The following is a 20641-nucleotide window of genomic DNA, read 5'->3' as shown; positions in this document are numbered from 1 at the left end:
CAGGCAATTTTTTTAATCATAATCCAAATCGTGGTCAATAAACAGGCAGGGCTCAGTACATAAAACACAGGCTACTGGGGCCAGATAGATGTGAGGTCAGGTGACAAGCAAAGGTATATACATCTGAAGGCTAAAAGAGAGAACAGGGCTAAACAGAGAAACAGAGCTAACAAGAGAGACAAAGCTAAAAGAAAGAACATGGCGAACAAGAGAAACAAGGCTAGAAGAAAGAACAGGGCTAACAAGAGACACAAGGCTAAAAGAGAGAACAGGGCTAAGAGGAAACAAGGCCTAGTGGGTAACAGGGAAACTACGCAAACAAGGCTGGGCTCAATACTGACAGCAAGTATAAGACTTCACAGAGCACACAATGACAACACAGGGGTTTGAATAGAATGACACAATAAGGGAACAAACTGAGGGCCGGTGCACACAATAACTGGGAACAAGGTGATTAGCCAATCAGATCCAACTCAGCTCTGATTGGCCAGGAGACAGGGAGGTAAAAACAGAATTCCGACAGCCTTGAAACAACACTAGACTGTTTATTTCATACGCCAGCAATGGACTCTGTACATCCACAAAAACACACAGCTACACAACTGAGTGAGGTCCAGCTGAACCTGACTGTTTGGTAAGGTCTGAGCATCATGCCAGTGAAGAGGTCATAATCTGATTTACCATTGTACTGGATATAATGGGTAGAACCAGTACAGTGCACAGGGTGGAGTGGGGGTGCAGAGTAAGGTGGGGAGATGGTTCTTATTCTCCTCTCTGTAGTGGTGAGAGACTGACATTTAGAACACCTCTAATTTAAACACTCTCATCGGTCAAGCAATAAATCAATGGGGAGAGCTTTACCCACGTGGCTTTCTGTTCCCTAGCACCTGATCGGAGACATCCAATGTCTATGAGTTTGGCAACATGATCCCTGTCTGAAAACAGCAATGTGATGTCAGAGATCCACATCTTGTTGACAAACAATACATCTGGAAAAGCACCAGATTCACAGAGTCTCCTGACCGTTTAAACTCTATCATATCTTGATTCTGTGTGTGGTTTTGGATTCAAAGAGATTTTGCGATTAGCAGCACATCAAAGACTCTTACCTCAAATTACATCATCAAAGAACCACCATGGGTCAGGGGTCGCCTGATGCTTGTGTCATCCTCCCCTCTCGCTGAGTGTCAAAGCCCATCACGATTCTGCACTTAACAAACTGTCATTTAACCTAAAATTGATTAATGGGCCCGAGTCAGACACACAAAGTCCACTGGTGTAGCGGTGCTGTCCATTTGATTAAAGACTGAAACATGCACTGAACCGTTACTGAGAGCTCTTCTATGTATTTCTATACGGCTCCAGGAAGGGGGATTGATTGGATTCTTGAAAGCAAAACGAGGAAGGAGAGAGAGAGAGCAGTGGGAGTTGAGGGCAGGAGAGTCAGAAGGGTCCTTAAGTGCCCATGTCGCCAAGCAGCAATCTGCTGTTTGACCGTTAAAAGTGGCAAACCTGCTTCTACATTCAATTAACTGAGGTGAATTAAATTTTGCTTTTTTTCAGTGAGAGTCAGTGCTGAACCTTTTCATCTTACCCTCTGGAACCATGGAAGAGTTTTTAATTAGATATCCCTACCTCCCTACATGAAGGTCTTTTTGTGGGGATTTTTTTTCCTCTGGTCTCTAGGTAAAAAAACAGCAACTGGGAGAAATGGATTCCCCCTATTGAGACTGATTTGACCTCCAACCCAACAGTCAGAGCTCTACAACGGTAGGTCACATAGCCACGGTAAATACAACCAGTGAGAAAGTGATTATGATGAATAATTGAAGATTATACTTAATCTGGATTCACGGAATTTATACTATAGTTTTCTGACAGAGCGATTTCCATAAATTACATAAATTAAATAGCAGATCTGAGTTGTCACTAGTACCGGTGTTTTTTTCATTCTGTTTTTCATAACAGGTTTTTCTTTTGTGTGTGTGTGTGTGTCTGTGCATGTGTGTGTGTCTGTGCATGTGTGTGTGTGTGTGTGTGTGTGTGTGTGTGCACGTGCGTGTGTGTGTGTGTGTGTGTGCCTGTGTTTGTGTGTGTGTCTGTGCATGTGTGTGTGTGTGTGTGTGCACGTGCGTGTGTGTGTGTGTGTGTGCGTGCATATGTGTGTGCTGAAGGCACGCGTTGCAGTCTGTCACTTCTGTACGTCTCCGGCGGCCATCCTTGACCCAGTTCATCCAAAATTACACTTAAAATGACAGCGCCCGAGGTGTGAAATCAAATGAAAAGTCAGCGTCAGAGGTGCTTGGTGATGGGAGCAGACAGAGAATTCTTAAAACAATGATCTGCACAAACTGGACAGAAACTATAAAAATACATTTCCGACTGAGCTGCGGATGACTTTTAGAAGACAGAAGGATGGCACATGAAACATCAAGAAATAAGTCCACAGTGCCAGAGTCTACGGAGTACCATACATCTCCTTAACTCACAATAAATAATCATCTTTATTTCTTTACTAGTAATTACTAGCACAGGCACTGTTAACTTTCATTCAGAGAGATGAGTTTGGTGCCCACCTGGCATGCACTGGACCATTTACAGCAGTCCAAGCCTGGCATGCACTGGACCATTTACAGCAGTATGAGCCTGGCATGCACTGGACCATTTACAGCAGTATGAGCCTGGCATGCACTGGACCATTTACAGCAGTATGAGCCTGGCATGCACTGGACCATTTACAGCAGTATGAGCCTGGCATGCACTGGACCATTTACAGCAGTATGAGCCTGGCATGCACTGGACCATTTACAGCAGTATGAGCCTGGCATGCACTGGACCATTTACAGCAGTATGAGCCTGGATGAGCTGTGACCTTGAGTATACACATCCCTTCACCTTAGGACATGGCATAACAGATGGAGGATGGCTCACTAACACAGGCTGCTGTGAGTGCCATGGTAAGAAAAGCTTTTTATTACTTTTGGTACAATAATCTGAGGGGGATTATTTGAAATACCTTCAACATTAAAACACATGTCAATACATTATTCATGCTTTTTCTTTTCTTGGATTTTTATCCCATTTTCTCCCAGTTTTGAATGTCCAATTCCATCTACTATCACAGGTCCCCACCATCACCTGACCTGACCCTGAACCCGTCCATTCAGTCCGTCCAGCACACAAACGTCTGGCTGAGCCCTTCAGAGGACAGTCCGTAGAGTTCCTCCAGTTGCCCAAGCTGCTCAGCAGTGAAGATGAAATCCAAACTCGTGACCTCAGCACTGGGAGCGATTCCTTTCTCTTAACCCAAAAAGTCACAGGCTAATATCAACCAGCCCACACAAATGACAAATCAGCTGTTGAAATGGGAGGGTGACATCACAGCTGTTGATTGATTATTGGAATGAAGTTGGGCCATTTTGTTGTGGTATTTGGCTATGAGAACAAATGTATTGATTGGTATCAGTGGGTGTATGGGACAGTATTGATTCATCTAAAGTGACAATAGTTGGAGAGTTTGCTAAATATTCAGAGGTTGAATGTTATAGCTACTTGGCTGAATATTACAGGTTACAGGTATTTGTCTACATTTACAAGACAAAGAGTTAGGATAAGTGTTTTATGCAGTCTGGGGTGAAAACTCAGATAGAAATCTGTATGACCATTACTGAATATTGAAAAAAACACCTACAAAAGTCTGATGTGAAAATCTTGTGCTGTCGAAAAGCATTGTCAAATGATTTGCACAGTGGAACTGACTTAATTAGTCCCTTTGACTCTTGAAAAACATGGTTAAATAAATGTGTAGGAGCTTTGGGAGGTAAAGATCAACTACATAAATACATGTATACTGAGAGAAGTGGCTCTATTCACAAACCCACTATTTTTCCAGACCTCATTTACAAGTGAATGAGGTCTGGAAAAATAGTGGGTTTGTGAATACACAGTCAGTGTTTCCTTCCAGTCTGAAAACTTGCGTGATTACAGACAGGCAGAAAGACTGGCAGGTAGACTGGGAGACTGGCAGGTAGACTGGGAGACTGGTGGGTAGTCTGGGAGACTAGCAGGTAGACTGGGGAGTCTGGTAAAGTGAGTCGCATGGAGGACAAGCCTGTGGATTATAGAATGGTCGAGCCATTGTTGAAAAGATTTAGGTTTGTGACTATGCCGCCAACACATCACCCATTTGCCTAGCTGAGAATGCCCCACTGCCAGAGTTCAGCTGGAGAAGTGGCTAATGTTATTAGCATGTTATTAAACTGTTATTAAAAGCATCTACAGCTGCTGAAAATGACTATAGAGGTATTCCCTATTCTATTCTCATAAAACCTCTAGAAGGACCTAGTCTTTTCATTAGACTACACTTTTCATTTTTGAAGACAAATGAATAGTAACTAAAAATATTGTAGGCAAAGATATTGTTTAACATCAATACTGAGGTAAAGCAATCCCAAAAAAATGATCATAGTATTGATATATTCTAGTGTGAAAGAGCATTAGGATTTTAATTTATTCACAATTCATTATGATGTTATTGTTTTTGTTTTGATTTGTTTTGTTTGTGCTTGTCTGTTTGTCTGTTTGTGTGTGTATGCATGTGTGTGTGTGTGTGTGTGTGTGTGTGTGGTCATGCAGAATTTCAGAGAACAGAAACTGTCTTTCTATCTTCCCCCTCTCTTTTGCCTCCTTTCATCTCAGTAGGGTTAAAGAGCAAGCCGAGATTTCATGGAAGCATTGCATCAAAAAGGGAGCTGGAATCAGGATATGCAAACACTGTGATATGAGAGGGAGAGTGAGAGAGAGGGAGGGAATAAGGAAAAAAGTTGGAACATCTGATTGAAGTCACTGTGTTGGGTGACTCACCAAATAACACAGAGAAACAATAAAAAAAATATCCAAATGGATCCCTGTAACAAGAGACATGGGAGTCCAGACTCAGCTCCATACCTGACAATGCCCCCATGACTCCATACATGCTTTAAATGATGATATTCATAAGTGAACATTGCCATGTCCGTGACTTGTCCTTCTCTCTGATGTTTCAAAAATCCAATTCCCATAGACCCTCAGGGTCCAGTGAGGCAAATGGCTCAGGACCATTAAGGTCCAACATGTCAATGGAGACCATAAGGTCCCTAAGGTAAAAAAAAAAAAAGTGCCATTGATTTTGAATTTAATACCCATTAGATGCTGGACATATTTTCTCCAAAGCAATGGAGGGAATTAATAGTTATAGCATTCTATACATTGCCACTGGGATTCAGACGATAGCAAAAGCATCATGATATTAATTTTATGTTTTTCTTTTCTTTTGTTTTGTTTTGTGTCGCTCTCTCTCTCTCTCTCTCTGTGTGTGTGTGTAGTGTAACATCAGACAAACTACATGGAATTTCTGATGCCATACCTGTTTGTTGGTTTCAGGTTTAACGTTCATTAATCATCTTTCAAAAGTGTGGTAGCAAAAAAAAAAAAAAAAAAAACTATAGTCGAAATATGAATCCCCCTCCCTACCCCCAACAGATGGCTCATGGGGGAACATTCAGCTGAGCTGAAAGCAAATATCAGAAGAGAAACAAAGACTGGCTTATTTACCAAAGCCCCCCCCCCCCCCCCCCATTATTTCAGCTTAACCTCCCCAAGAGTAAACCGAAATCCGCGAGACATGAGAGAGAATTGCAAACTCGCATCTGAACGCTAACACCCTCAGCAAACGTTATCACTTCAATCAGCTGAACACAGCCGGAACATTAAAATGGATCGATGGTATTACAGTTCCCTAAACCATATGCAGAATGAGAGTAAAGATAAACTCCTCAGCAATATCAAACACCCTTTCATAACGACACAGAACCAAAACACATGATGCTGAAAAGGTCGATTTTTCACTTTTGTGACTTTGAAAAGTTATTTTTGGGGGATCTGGAAAGGGGGGGGGGGGTTCAGGGGAAATCGCCCAAACATTTGCCCAACTCTGGATTTTTCATCTGGGTTTTCAGGGACAGAGGAAGACAGGTGGTGGGCGAAGAGGGTGGGATGGTCCAATGGCTTCGGTCTTTTTTGTTCCTGACTTGGTTGTTGGTTCAGTGATTTGATTGCAACAGATATGAGGCTAAGGGAAAGGAGGAGGTCTCGTGGGCAGTGTGGGTTGGTTTCAAGGCAGAAGGTGCAATGGAGGAGGAGAAATAGGGATTTGATGAAAGCACGCAGCCTGGGCAAGATATCAAGGACTTCTTGAAACTTAGCAGCAGGGCTCATTAAGAAGGCTGAGGGAGAGGAGAGATGCTAGCAGTGATGCATGGCATGGCATTTGAAACAACAACCCACAGGGCAAAAAGGGAAGGGATCAGGTGGCACTGGAGCTAAGAAAAGGAAACACACCTCCAAAAGGAGGTACCCAAAGTACGGTTAGGAGTGGGGTATTCCTGGATCAATCCAGAATCATGACATTTTGGTCAAATTGCTAGATGAAAAAACAAAAAATCAAAGCTCTCTTTCTGACTTTCTTTCTCTCTCTTTCAAATACCCTTCAAGAATCTGTGTTCATCTGTTCGCCGTGAATGTCAGAGAGGAAAAGGAAGTTCAGAATAAGTTCATTTGGAACACTACTACCTTTTTTCTGTTTTTCCCCCTTTTCATCCACAATGAGGTTAAAACTTTGATATGTCTCCTTTTGTCCAGACAGGTCAAACCATGAGAGAGCTGGAGGAGAGGTGCAGCTCTGTCCCTACACTGAAATATTATCCTTTCCTATTGCTACACTGAAATATTATCCTTTCCTATTACTACATGCCCAGGATCAAAGCAACTGCGGGCATTTACCCAACCAAGCAAACTGAGGAACAAAACAGAGAGGAGAAAAAGAGGGAGAGATAGAGAAATGGAGACAGTGGAGGAGGAGGTGGCTGAATGAATTCCCCAAGGGGGCACACACACATTCCACACAGCAGCAGAGAGCACCTGTGCGCTCCCCCCAAGAAACTGATCCATATAAAGGAGTTAAGAGAGAGAGAGAGAGAGAGAGAGAGAGAGAGAGAGAGAGAGAGAGAGAGAGAGAAGAATGAACACACTATCTAGTAATAGAGAGGAGTATATGCATTTCTGCGTTTGCTGCAGGTAGCCGACATAGAGAAAAAGAAAAGACTAAACCAGAGACAGAGAGACAGTGCTGGTTAAGAGATAAAGCCCTCATATTTGATGGTCCTGTTTTCGTCCCCTCCTGTCAACATATAGACAGGGAGGATAAGGAGGAGAAAACACACAGATACGGCATCATGAGTTCTCCTCTAGCCTTCCAGTCACCCTCTACAGAGTCAAAATCTCTGCATGTTTTGATTTCACATTAGTCTAACACAAATGTCCAAAAATCCGCATCATCCTTCGCTTTTTGCCCTGCTGGGGTTGTGGGTGGAAAGACGCAGGTGGAGAGCATGGAGCATTGGTGAGAAAGACCAAACTGGGAGGAGCTATCCTTCAATTTCAAGAGAAAGAAGAAAGGAAGCAATTTGCTTTGAAGAAAGTGCCCAGTTTTTGCACACATGAATGACCTTTTGGGAGGTGCAGCTTTGTGGTCACAATGGGAGGAGCCTTAAATATTTTTTATTATTATTATCACCAGCATGTCCAGAAAACCCCTCCTTAAAATTGTTGATTCCATTTCCAGGATTGTTTAAGTTCACTTCACCTCTGCAGCAGACACGTTTATGAGTAGATGGATTTGAAATTTGTGAACACACTATGCTTCAGCCCTAAATCATATCCACCCAGCAGCGGAAGGATGTTGGTTAAAGGAAAGAAAAGAAAACTCAGAAACTGCAAAGACTCCCCTTTCTGACATTCCAAAAACTTCAGAAGACTTAAGGAAAAACAAAGAAGGGGAAAAAACAGTTGATAGGGGAAAGAAGGAGACAGGTAGGACGAGTGGCAAGATAGAGAACACTGAACTCTAACAAAAGGTCCTTGTATAATGCCTAGGTTTCCACAGCATTATTAATTACTCACCTCTGTTTGTTTATCAATGCTCAGTGATGTTTAAAGTTTGGATACAAAGTCTGTTAAACTGAATCTACATTGGCAGAAGCTAAATGTGTTCCACATTTCTTCATAAAAATTTGTTTAGACACCGTTTCAAAGAAAAAAAGCTGGCAAGTATACATTGAAAGAGCCAGTTAATCTTCCGTGAGTCATTGTTTCACACAAGGCCCCTTGGGCTGCTCCAGGATCTTAAGATGCACTTTGTATTGGGATCCATTGCCATCCTGTTTGAGCTCATCGTATGACAATCACTGTTTTGCTGAACCTCATCTTTTACGTAGTTGCCTGTGGGAGGTTCCACTGTCTCCATCTCATTTTCTGTATTAATCCTTTCCTCCTGCTAGCGGTATCTACCACCTGCCCCAAGTGAAGTAATCTCCCTAATCCATTTACATCTGCACTAATGCTGTCCATCCTGTCCATGACACGAAGGATAGTAAGAAAGAGTGCAGATGACTGGAGAAAGGAAGAGCACGGATGCAGAAATCGAAGAAATCGATGTAGAGAGATATTGATCGGAGTAAGGGATAATTAATCTGTCATGGCATGGAAGGGAAGGGCATTACTGAATTCTCTGGGATGAAGACATTCCACGGATTGGCTTTGTTGTGCTGCATCGAACCAGTCACATATGAATTATTTACTCTTTGAGCTAATCACAAAGAGTGAACTGTCTCTCAACATCTCAGTGGTCAGACACAGTTCAGGCCATGTCTAAATCCATGACTGGATACAACAAGGCTTTCTTTTGTAGGGTGAACTATTGGCTCAGTTCTAAAGTCCACTACCTTTACACCGATGTGAGGTTTTAATGGAGACTGGTCTTCCCTCTTTAATCAGCAGTTAATTGGATGAGGGCACTTTGACTGGCAGGTGTCTAAGAGAGCCTGGACTCCTGCTGTGAGGACTAATTGATGTAATCACATATATGGGCAGCAGTTATGGTGATGATGCTGTGTGTTATTTCCATTATTATCTGGGCAAAGATGCTTTGATTTGTAGTGTTTAGCCCCTGTTGCTGCAGATAATTATGGTCATTAGTGAGATTTTAACGTGCTTGTGCAAACTGTCCATTTTGTAATGGTATAATGTCATTTCTCATCTTATTAGTTTCAAATATGGAACTTTGAAGCTCTTCTTTCAGTTTGTTTTTGCTGTTTTTTGTTGTTGCTTTGTTTTAAGTGCTGCCTTGGGCTAATAGAGCATTGAACATTTTGAACATTAATTAAGACATAAATCATTTTCATAATTAGGAGAGAACAAACTATTACTACCCTATCCAAATTTGTCTATCCAAAAGTACATCATCCTGTACATATTTTATTCCATATTCCGTTCAGTTTTTCATTATTATTTTTTTTTAATAGACTTTGCAATTGTATGGTAATAGTACCTCAATAATTATGTAACAACAGTCAGATCAGGTGGTATGTGGCTATGCCTTCTAAGCATGTTGCACGCTTTGCTTGTGTATTCAGCCTTTTTGTGTTTTTCTGTCCTCCATCCAATCACAGGGGGAGGGACAGGGTCAGACAGTTTAAAGAGGTGGGATTGTAGAGGAGGGGAGGGTTTCTTCATTACAGCAAACCTCATTCTCACTGTCTGTGTGACAAACCTCCCGAGACAAAATAAAGAGGCTTGTCTGATAGACAATGTTATGACGGTGCTTCAAACAGCCCAATTAATTCTTAATAAGTCTGATAGAACTGCATGAGGGTGCATGGGGGTGTGTGGGGGGTGGGGTGTATATGAACAGAGTTAGCAGGCGGGATAAATAGACCTATATGAGGCATCATGTACCCAGGGAAAACACCACACATTCTATGCAAATGAGCTCTGTAAATACAAGAGTCTGAACACGGACGATGATTCTCTCCCACACCACACAGTAATATCTATCTGCATGTAATAGAACTTAAAGTACAGACAATGTGTTTGTATGCATGAATCCTTAACAAGGCCATCACTGTATAGCACCACGGCCTGAGAGAGAGCAGGAGGAAGGGAAATGCTTTATAACTGTTTAAAAGTGAAGGAGCAGGAGAGAAAGTGGAAAGTCTCTTTAAAACGAAATGTGAGTGAGTTGCCTCTAGCTGTAAGTTCATGGAATATGTTGAATGAGGTGCTGCCATTTTTCTGCCATATTGTATAGGAGAGAAGGAAGCACAATAATCCAGCCATAGACGCCCTCATAATGCACTTCCAGCGGAAGAGGTCATGTGATTAAATAGGGTATGAGGAATTTTGGATATGCAGTAAAAAATGCAGCTGGAGTCAAAGGTTCTTCAGTTGTCACATCTCACCATTCAGAAAATGCCTTTTCAGGTAGGATGACCTGTAACCAGGGTTCAAATTAGGGGGGGTGGGTGGGTCTGACCCCTCTAATTAAGACTTGGACCCCCCTAGCAGAGGTAAAAACAACAGTTCGGGGGGGTCGAAACATTTATATATCCTATGCTATATAGCTCCGGAGAAAAAGTTGACCCCCCTGATTGTCACTGTATAATTCGTACTCTGCGTGTAACTACTTATGACTGCTATTCACTGATCACAGAACAGGTGCTACAGGAAGGAAGAGCATGATTAGTTTGGGGAAGGAAATACTAAAACTTCTCACACATCCAGTGTTAACAGTGCTTTAGGAAATTTCTGTCCAGGCCCGGATTTGAAAACCAATGCTGTGTATCACAAACTGATGGGTAAACCTTGCGCAAAGAAAACAGCCTTAGTCCTCAACTGAATTTAAAGCCACAAGCTCATAGTGGCACAAACCAGTGAGAAACAGAGAAAGCTGGCTGGACACTGTAAGCCGTTCAGACTGAAGGACATGCAGTGCAATGATAAGGATGGAGAGAATAAATAAAAACAGAGTAAATAAAAGACTAGAGAAAGGGTGCAGAGATGAAAAGCAAATTCTAACTTTCATGTGTCTCCCCTGCCCTTCTTTCTCACTTTAAGCAAGGTCGAAGGTCGAATATCTAGGCTCCTTTGAGGACTGCCTGAGGCTCTGGGGAGATTCTCTGAACAAATCAATATATGTCCATGACTGATCCTGTCATGACTGCAAAAATTCAACCACATCTCTACACATCTGTATGACCTGACTTGAAAGGAGTGGGTAAACTGGGGGGGCTCGACAGGGTAAGTGAGTGGTCCCACGACTGCAGGGTGTCTGTCTAGATGTCTAATTAAGTCCAGGTCAGACAGTATGGAAACGAAAGTCTTCCAGAAGCTAAATGCCATACTTCAGCAGATGTGTGTGTGTGTGTGTGTGTGTGTGTGTGTGTGTGTGTGTGTAAGAGAGAGAGAGAAAGGGGGGGGGGGGTAGCAAACATTTTAAGAGGTTTATACTCTCCTGGTCTTTCTTTGCTCTTTGTGTATACTGGCATGTGTTTTACAGACATATCCCACAAGTCAGAGTTGAAATGCATTTCCATGTGCGTGTTCAGGGACAGAGGGTTTTGAGATTAATGAAAATGAAAATGGAGTCTGATGGTGTGTGTGTGTGTGTGTGCGTGCATGCCCGCCCATGTTTCTGGTCAACCATGATAGGTGAAGAGTGCTAATGGAAAAACCCAAGTCTTGTATCTTGTTTTTTCCCCCTCCCTCTTCTGTAATTCTTTTATCATTGTTTCCTTCCATTCCCTTTCCTTTCCAAGATGAGAAGTACCTGCTATCTGCCCCTCGTTACAAACTCTTCCCTCAGGCTCCATTAGGTTTGTCTTCTCAGCCTCGCCCTTGTCTGGTTTGTCTGGGTTTTTTGTTTTTTTTTCCTTTCGACTGGGAATTATGCACAAATCAGGAGATGTGTTTCATTAACTGAATGTAAGAAAGGCTGGATGACACTAGAATATGGTCGACTGACATGGACTTGCTTGAAAAAAAAAAAAATCTAGCATAGTTTCACTCTCAGCTATACAATAGCTTTTAAAAAAGCCAATCCACTGTTTGTCTGTTGGCTAGATTAATGGACTGTTTGTGTGTTTATTTACATGCCTAAAACCTGCATTTTGCCCTTGTAAGTGGATTGTCTGGCCCTGCTAATATAAATTAAGTATGAATTAAATATGAATTAAACCTGCTCTGAATGCATAAGTGCTTAGAAGTGTGATATGCTGCTTTTGTAGATAAATAAGGACAATTAAAAGCTTTTCCTGGGTTCGGGTTTGTTTGCCCTGAAATGTCTGTCCTCTGTCAGATTAATTCAAATCTTTGTCCATCCCACTAGTAAATGACCTGCTTTTTTCTTCTCATCCTTCTTTAATCCCATCTTCTAATGTTTTCTCTTTTTTGGCCAATGTTAATTTGAAGGACAGTGTGACCAGCATGTTTCTTTTTTCGTTTTTTTGTTTTTCTGCCCCCCCCCCTTTTTTTCTTCCTTATCTGTCTGTCTGTTTTCAATCAGCCAGTCTCTGATTGCTTTGGGATTACCAGGCTTCTACAGGCGGCTCCATGCCATTTATTTTCTCACAAATAAAACACTTTTCTACACACCAGTAACTAACTTGTAAACTGTGCATCTGCACACAAATAGATGTGGTAGTCTCACTCACACATACACACACACGTGCATAAGTAATTCTGGTATTACTCCTCTGTGCAAATATCGGTCCGTACCTATACATCATACATACAGCAAACGTACAGTGACATGTCATTACATGTTTAAGCATACTGTGAGTCCTACTGCTTCAGTGCCCCTGGTGACCCATCTGAATGTGGTAGAGAGCACAGGCTTGTACAGAGCCTTCCTCTAACTGGATGAAGTCTGGACGTTTGGAAACTGGCTGTGGGCTGTGTCACCGGAATGATAGATTAGCTTTGGGTGGCAGGAGCAATGCAAAACAGGAGAGAGAGGACAGGAAGACAAACACACACACACACACACACACACACACACACAGGTACGTAAACAAATACACGTATGCAAATCCGCACAGAGCTACCACAAACACTCAAACTCTCTCTCTCTTACACACACACACACAGAAGGAACAGCAAACAGGAGTCAGAGATGGGTTCTTTGTCAGTCCCCTGACTGAGGTAGAGGCAGCAGTATGGGGAGTCTGTGCCTCCTGTTTCCATAAACATAATTTATCACCTGCAGAAAAATCAGCTCCTTCTCTTTCCCTCTCTCCACTCCCTTGCTCTTTTTCTCTCTCTGGCTGGAACCACAGGCTGCCCAAATCTAATTAAGAAACAAATTGTGATGACAGTGAAGAAAGATGTAGTGCTGGGTTCCTGTGGGCGTGCTTGGCACCACTTCCCTTCTCTGCCAGGCTGTGCCCACCCCCCCACCCCTCTCTCTCTCTCTAAACCCTCTCTGCCAATGGTTTTCTCGCAACACAACTACTTTCCTCATTTTCACTGATGTCAACAACTCACCAAAGGTGTTTTGCAAGATGCATGTGTCCATAATGTCTGGTGACAAAGTGCACAGCTGTTGTTGATTATCTGAGTGTGCCTCTTCAGAACCATGATGCAACAGTTCATTTGAATGATGAAAAGTGAAAAGTGCACTTATAGCAACTGAACCATTTATTCCTAGCTCTGAACAGAGGACTTGTGCGCTCCGTGGCCGTGAAAGGAGAGACGGCGAGTTTTATTAATGCGGTGGAAGGCGTTGTTCAGATGTGCACTCCTCCTCTCTCAGTCCTGTCACATTAATTAGCAGACACAACAAATGGTGTTGTTTGTGTTTGGAGTGCGTCGTCAGAATCTCTGCGGGTCTGTTCCTGTCAAATCATTTTTAGAAAAACTGTTGTAAGATTCTTTATGCTGGATTGTCGTATCGCGTCCTTGCCGTTAAGAGACAGCAGAGTGTTTACTGTAGGTCTGCAGGGAGAACTGCAAGTGTGTAGGAGAAACACACCTTTACACACTAAGACACTTGTCATGAGATATATGAGTGGGCGGGAGCATGTTTTATGATTATATGATATTGATTGTGCGTGAAGGTTTGTGTGTGTGAGTCTGTATGAGCTCCAACTCACATGGCATACAAAATTTAAGTATGCGTTAATGTTTGTATGGTGCCTGTGTGTGTGTGTGTGTGTGTGTGCACCTGCATGTGTGTGTGTACATGTGTGTACATGCATGTAAATGTGTGCATGTGCGTGCGTGTGTGTGCGTGCATGTGTGTGTGTACATGTGTGTACATGCATGTAAATGTGTGCATGTGCGTGCGTGCGTGTGTGTGTGTGCGCATGCGTGTGCATGTGTGTGTGTGTGAAAGAGAGAGGGAGAGGGAGAAAGAGAGAGAGAGAGAGAGAGAGAGAGAGAGAGAGAGAGAGAGAGCTTACTGGGTGTAAAGTGACATGTGATAATGTCCTCTCTAAAACAAATCCAATGCTAATCAGTCCTGATCTGATGCATCAGAATGGCTGACCAATTAACAGTTCTAAAGACGGTGAAATGCTCTGCGCATTATACCAATCAGTATTGAACTGCAGAGAGTCAATATGAATAGAACAATGAGAGGTCTGCTGAGAAGAACATGCTCTCTAAAATCAGACGTGTGTATACTTCAAAGATTCTTGGCCAGCACCTCTCAGTTCTCATTTTTAGACTTTATTCTGACTTTAATAAGGATATAACTAAAATGTCACACGAATAAACCCCCCAGTCCATAGAATTTGTCCCTAAACAGTACCAAGTGATCATTATTTTTCAGCCCTCTACAACTGAACATGCATGATGCAGTATGTGAGATTGAAAGCAGTTTTGAGTTCCCTGTCTGCTGGAGCTTACCACCACTATTCTCATAATCATTTGTCCTCACCTTATTTTCACAAAATTAAAGAAAAAAAAAAAGCTTTTGATGTGATCAAATTTTAGAATCTGTTCTTTTCAAAGTACTGGATGCCTTCATTTTGCCCTCTGACTGTGGATATACATCAGCACTTTTGCAGTTGGATCTAAGTGCAGCATTTCACACTTTAGACCATCATGTGCACTTTGAAAAGCCAGGCAGTTATGTTGGCACAAGAACAAAGGCACTCAGCCAGATGAGATCCGATCTAAGCATCTAAGTACTTTATTTTGATGTGTAAATGAAAAACCCTATTAATATACTCTGATGAAGCCATGGAGTCTTTCAGTGATCAGTTCTCAGGTTGCTTCCATTCTCCTGATGTACATTTGCTGTGAGTGACAATATTTGTAAGAATATTCACTCATCTTCCTGCTGACAGCATACAGAAAAACATACCGGTTAAACCGCACCAACTTTCACTGTTCTCCACAGCCTAATTAAAGGATATCAGAGATTGGATAACTTGCAATTTTATCCTGCTAAAGTTTTAAGAGTATACCTAGCTGATTTTAGTCCAGACCTTCCTGTGTTACATGATAAATGAGTGTCTGCGATGTCCACACTGGAAAGGCTGGAGTAGAGTAGAGTAGTAGAGTGGTTTTCTTTCTCCAGTTCAGCCATAAGACTGTCCTGCATCACATACGTGATACGTGTAGGTGTCCCCCACAATCTTAAATTCTGTATTATCCTGTAAATTAATAGGTGAACAAACATTGACTCCTTATTGGCTTGTTCTCCATTTTTTTTTTCCTTGGGTTCATACCAAGCCCTCTGCCTCATTCACAAGGTAAGTTCTAGCAGCTCCCTAAAATCCAGCAATGCAGAAGGCAGTAATCATTCACTCTGGAATAATCTTCCAACAAGTGTATGGGATTCAGACACACTCTCAATCATTGAGTCTAGACTGAAAACATTCTCATTCAGCCAAGTTAGTGGTGACAGATATTCTAAGCAGGCTGAGTTGGTTTTGGGGATCAGTGATCAGTCAGTGCTCCTGTCTCGTCTTCAGCCCTGATTACTCTGGTTTAGTTCTCTCTGTGGCCCTGTTTACACTTGGTTTTAAAATGCGTCTTGGGCGATTGGATCTCAAGTGGACAGCGCTAAACACAAGTGTAAACGACCACCAAGACCCATTGTGATCTGATCACTCACACCACTTGCCAAGGTGGTCTGGGACGCATTTGACCACATATCTTTTGTAGTGGAACTGCTAATGCGTCCTGATGCATCCCAGACAGAGACTAACGTTATAACCTTCTAGCGTTATAACCTTCTAGCAAAAGTGACGTAGCAGTAACGGAATCCGAACACAAGTGGTCAACTGGACACCTTGGAGACGCATGATAGACACAGATGTAAACAGCAATGTGTCTCGTCTGTCCACTTGTGATCCGATCGCCCAAGATGTATTTTAAAACCAAGTGTAAACAGGGCCTGTGTGTTTGGTGGGGACCTGATGTTTCAGGGAGCCCTTATGCCTGTGCTCCTTTCTGCCTTTCTCTTTTAGTCATACCACTGCAGCCAGGTACGGCTGGCCATTCATCACAGCATATAGCCTGACATGCAACCTGTACCCTTCGTATGTCTCTCCTCCTCTCATTCCTTTCCCTGGGGTTAAGTCCACAGAAATTCAGAGATATCCGGTTCCTGGCCAGATCCAGTTTGTCCTTCCACATCATGTCCTGTCTCAGTTCTGCTGGGCATGATGTCAGTTAATGACCTTTTCTGACCCTAGGCCTGCCCACTGTCTGCATAACTACCTGTCTAACCAGACCCCACCTCTTTTACACTTTAATCATCATACCCCACTCGTCAGTTCCCATATCTCATTATCTCTGCATTTAATCTGTCTGTCCTACCAGCATCTCTGTCTTTCCAGATTATTTCTCATGATCTCTGATCATCTACCAGCCCCCAAGCAATTTGTGTCTGAAATAAAAAAATAAAAAAAGCTTGTGAGAGGTCCTTACAACTTGCTGGAAATCATGCAATCCAACTGTCAACCAAACTGGTAACACAAACCCAACCCTGTTTTCACTTCTCATACAGCTTAACATCAACAGCTGTCTTCTCAATGCCTTTAGGACATCTGCCAGCAAATAGAGCTGTCTTTGTCCATTTCACTGTCTCTCCCAGAAGAAAGGAAACACTAAATGAGACAGTCTTATGCCTATATGCCTATAGAAAAGTAGATATTAAACAACACATGGTTGAAATATCGTTCTGCTGCTAAGCTGCTCATCAAAATCATGTGAAGTATCCCCAGTAACATTTGTTCAAATTCGTAAATGTTGAGTGGACAAGGTTGGTGATGAGAAGAGGCATCATTGTGTACATTCAGCTCAGTTGCCTCTGAACGAAAAGGCCACACTCCGTGTGTTCGAAATGTCACATGGATTAGAACAGTTAATGAAGGCATGACACAGTTTATCCTATAGTGTGTCAAAACTGCCTGAATGTTATATGGTAAGTGAGTGAGTCTGGTCCCCTGCTCTCTGAATGCACAGTGAGGATACCACAGCACAGTGTGCAGGCTGCCCCATGTAGTGGAGATGTTCTCATTTTGGCAGAGTAGAAAAATTACACTGTTCACCTTGTTTGCCATATAGCAAAGCCAAAAACATGGAGCAGTCATATGTTCATACCTCTACATCCAGTTCACATATCAATGACTCCAACACCCTGCGCATGTGCTGAGTTCAGTACCAAGAATAATTAAATGTATTGAATGTATTGAACAGTTAGGGCACACTGTATGCTATTCAGTTCATAGTTCCCTGTTTACTACCTGAGAATCCAGGATGATATGCCAATCAAAACTAAAGTAGCACAGAGACCGAACTGAGTTAGGTCCTTATGGCACCCCTGCTGGTGCTCTGGTTGTCTGTTTCCCACGGTAACTGGAGGTAACTGTCGGCAGATTGGAATGCTGTATGTATAAGCCTCGTCTTTCCCAGGCAAATTCCTGGAAACCTCTCCATAGTGCTCTACCTTCTCCACATCTCACAGCCACACCTGCACCTCTAGTCTCACCTCCAGATTCCAAGAAGGAAATACATTTTTTTTGTTATGTTGTGTTCTATGCTTTATTTGTTTTGTGTTATGCTGTGTTTGGAGTTTAAAGTGACTTGCTCTGCCTTCTGCTGTGCTGTTGCCTTGCTGCTGGTGGGCTACCACTGGGTGCTGTGAGCAGTGGTTCCCATTTCTTTGACAACGCAGGCTCTGAAAGTCTTACACACGTAGTGCCACCTTTACAGGAACTGTGTGGCTGTGCAGAATTTGTCACACCTCGACGGCACTATGCCTTTCATTAAAGGTCACGCAGCCGTCACAAGATGCCATGTGAATTTTTAGCATGTGTCCTGATCTGAGTAGAGAGCTGCAGGTGATATGTGGCCTAAAAACTTTGATCTGGTTTGTTTGTTTGTTTCTCTGCCCTTGTTCACAAGCCTCGTCTGAGGTCATAACACCTTACGAAGTCAAGAGACTGTGTTGATAACATGAGCTGTATTTGTACGACTAAAACGTGTGTCAAACAACATCTTTACCGGTGTTAAATCACATCCTCACTGCTATATGGAGTTATTAGCACAGAGTAGAAGATGGACAGGCAGACTTTTTTAGGGCATAGGATTTGATTTTGAACATGAATTGTAACTGGATGCTTTGGGAAATAAAACGCATGTTTCTGGGCAGTTCCAGTGGGTCTACACAGTATGTTACCGTAACCAGTCCTCTGCAGGAAACAATGACAGAAAAATACATCACCTTTGATTTATTTGCTTGTTTGTTTTTTTTCCCTCTTATTTGTTTGTGTCGTGTAAGCAAAAATGCCTCCCTAGATGAGTGTGCATTAGTAAGCTAAATGTCAAAACATTATTTGAGAGGGAAATGATGAAAACAAGAGTTGTCATTTATTTCTGTTTTTATAGATTTTTTTTTATTAATTTATTCACTGGGTTCAACATTTCCAGATTTATTTATTTATACAGATTTTTCACCTTGTTTTGATTCATGTGTTTATGGAGCACTGCAGCATTCTTAATTCTGAATAAATATGAACTTAAAGAAACCTAGACAGAGGAGTCCTCTTCCAATCATACCAAAAAAAAGAGACTGTCACTATCATAATTCAAATGACTACAGTCATGTGAAAAGCAGTAGGATCCTTACTATTCAAACAGAACACACAGTTTACTGTTGACTCAGTAACAGTGGAGTAAATGGTACACTTCACAGTGAGAGCTGAATGGGGAACTTGTAGGATTAGAGAACTGTTATAATCAAACACAGTGCAAACTCAGTCCCACGGCGATGGAGTCCTTGGGGTGTGTGCGATGGGGTCACCAAAAGTGACTCAATGTTCAGCTAAACCCCAAGAATCTCCTCCTCCTCCTCCTCCCCCCGCTCATCGCTCTGACCCCTGACGACCCTGCATCTACAACATCAAAGAAACCAATGAGATTCAGCCTCTGCTCCTAGAGGAAGTTGAAAGGGTCTGTACCATGTCCTTACAAGCATCCAACCACCAGACCCTACATCTGCAATGAGAGAGACAGTACTGCACCAACTCATTAACATATGCAGACAGAGGGTGCGAGAGGGAGAGAGAGCAGCTTTGTCTTTGTAAACGGGAGTAGATTAATTAACACATGGCTGTATTCACATTTTAAGTTCAAAGGCCTTAGAGTGACCAGCTACCAGAGCCCACCAGCTGTAACTGTGCTGTTCCACCATTAGTTTAGCTGACATTTCCCCCTGAAATTTGGTAGGCTAAGAAAGTTTGAGAAAGGTCCATAACTTCTTCCAATTTTTCAGAAATGTCATTCAGTAGCTTTTCAAAGCTTTAGGAAAAATTATTTTGCTAAAGGCTACAAAAGAAAAACTACCTCATATCTCTGAATGATTTTTTTCTTCTCCCAGGTCCAGCAGCGTATGAGGCAGGGCCTGTTAGCAAAGTGTTTTCCTGCTCCTGGGGACTCACAGAGCAGAGCAGTTCCTGCTCTCACATACCTGATTCCTCTCATAAGCCAATTAGCTACTGCTGGATGACCTGGAGCAGGTGTGTTAGAGAAGAGGAGAAAGCCAAAATGTACAGAGTTCTGGGTACTCAGAACAAAGCTTAAGAAACACACTGTAAGTGGAGGTTGAAGTTGAAATAAACAGAAGAATCCACTTTAACATGAGTATCAACCTAATAGAGTGATAAGCAGTTGAAACACCAGTGATCTTGAGACTAAAGAGCTCATATTTGACAGGAATGGTACATAAAGACAATATTTTGTTTCTGGGTACCATGGTGTGTAGGAGTTCATCTCTCCTGGGGCAATATTTTGGATGTGACTATCATATGTGCTAGTTTCATTACGCCATACATGAAACACAGTTGTGTTAGTGTGTCGAGTGTGTTGTATGAGGTAGTCTTGTATAAGATGATTTGAGGTGGGTGAATGAATGAGCTGCAGGTGTAGTAAAAGCATAAATGTAGCCTGAAAGGCCATTTTCCTCTGTGACTCAGTTTCTATGGCATTTGTTCCAAATGTCTTGTCTTTATGCTCATTTAAACTGTAGTGCACAGTACAGTAGTACTATAAACCCCTCTGTTTTCCTTTCATCTTTCCACATTCCATCGGTGATGAAACAGTTTTGTATAAAAATCACTGTGGCAAGACTTAGCTTGTTTATGGAAATATCCTTTAAAGGCCTCTATGGGCTGATATGAGTGAGCCAATAACAGTGTAACACATTTACACCAAAGAAGAATAAAAAGCTCCAAAGAGAGAGTTCAGCACTGAA

Source organism: Chanos chanos, chromosome 2, assembly GCF_902362185.1.
Source record: "Chanos chanos chromosome 2, fChaCha1.1, whole genome shotgun sequence".
Lineage (NCBI taxonomy): Eukaryota > Metazoa > Chordata > Actinopteri > Gonorynchiformes > Chanidae > Chanos > Chanos chanos.
Note: the sequence above shows the minus strand (reverse complement) of the source record.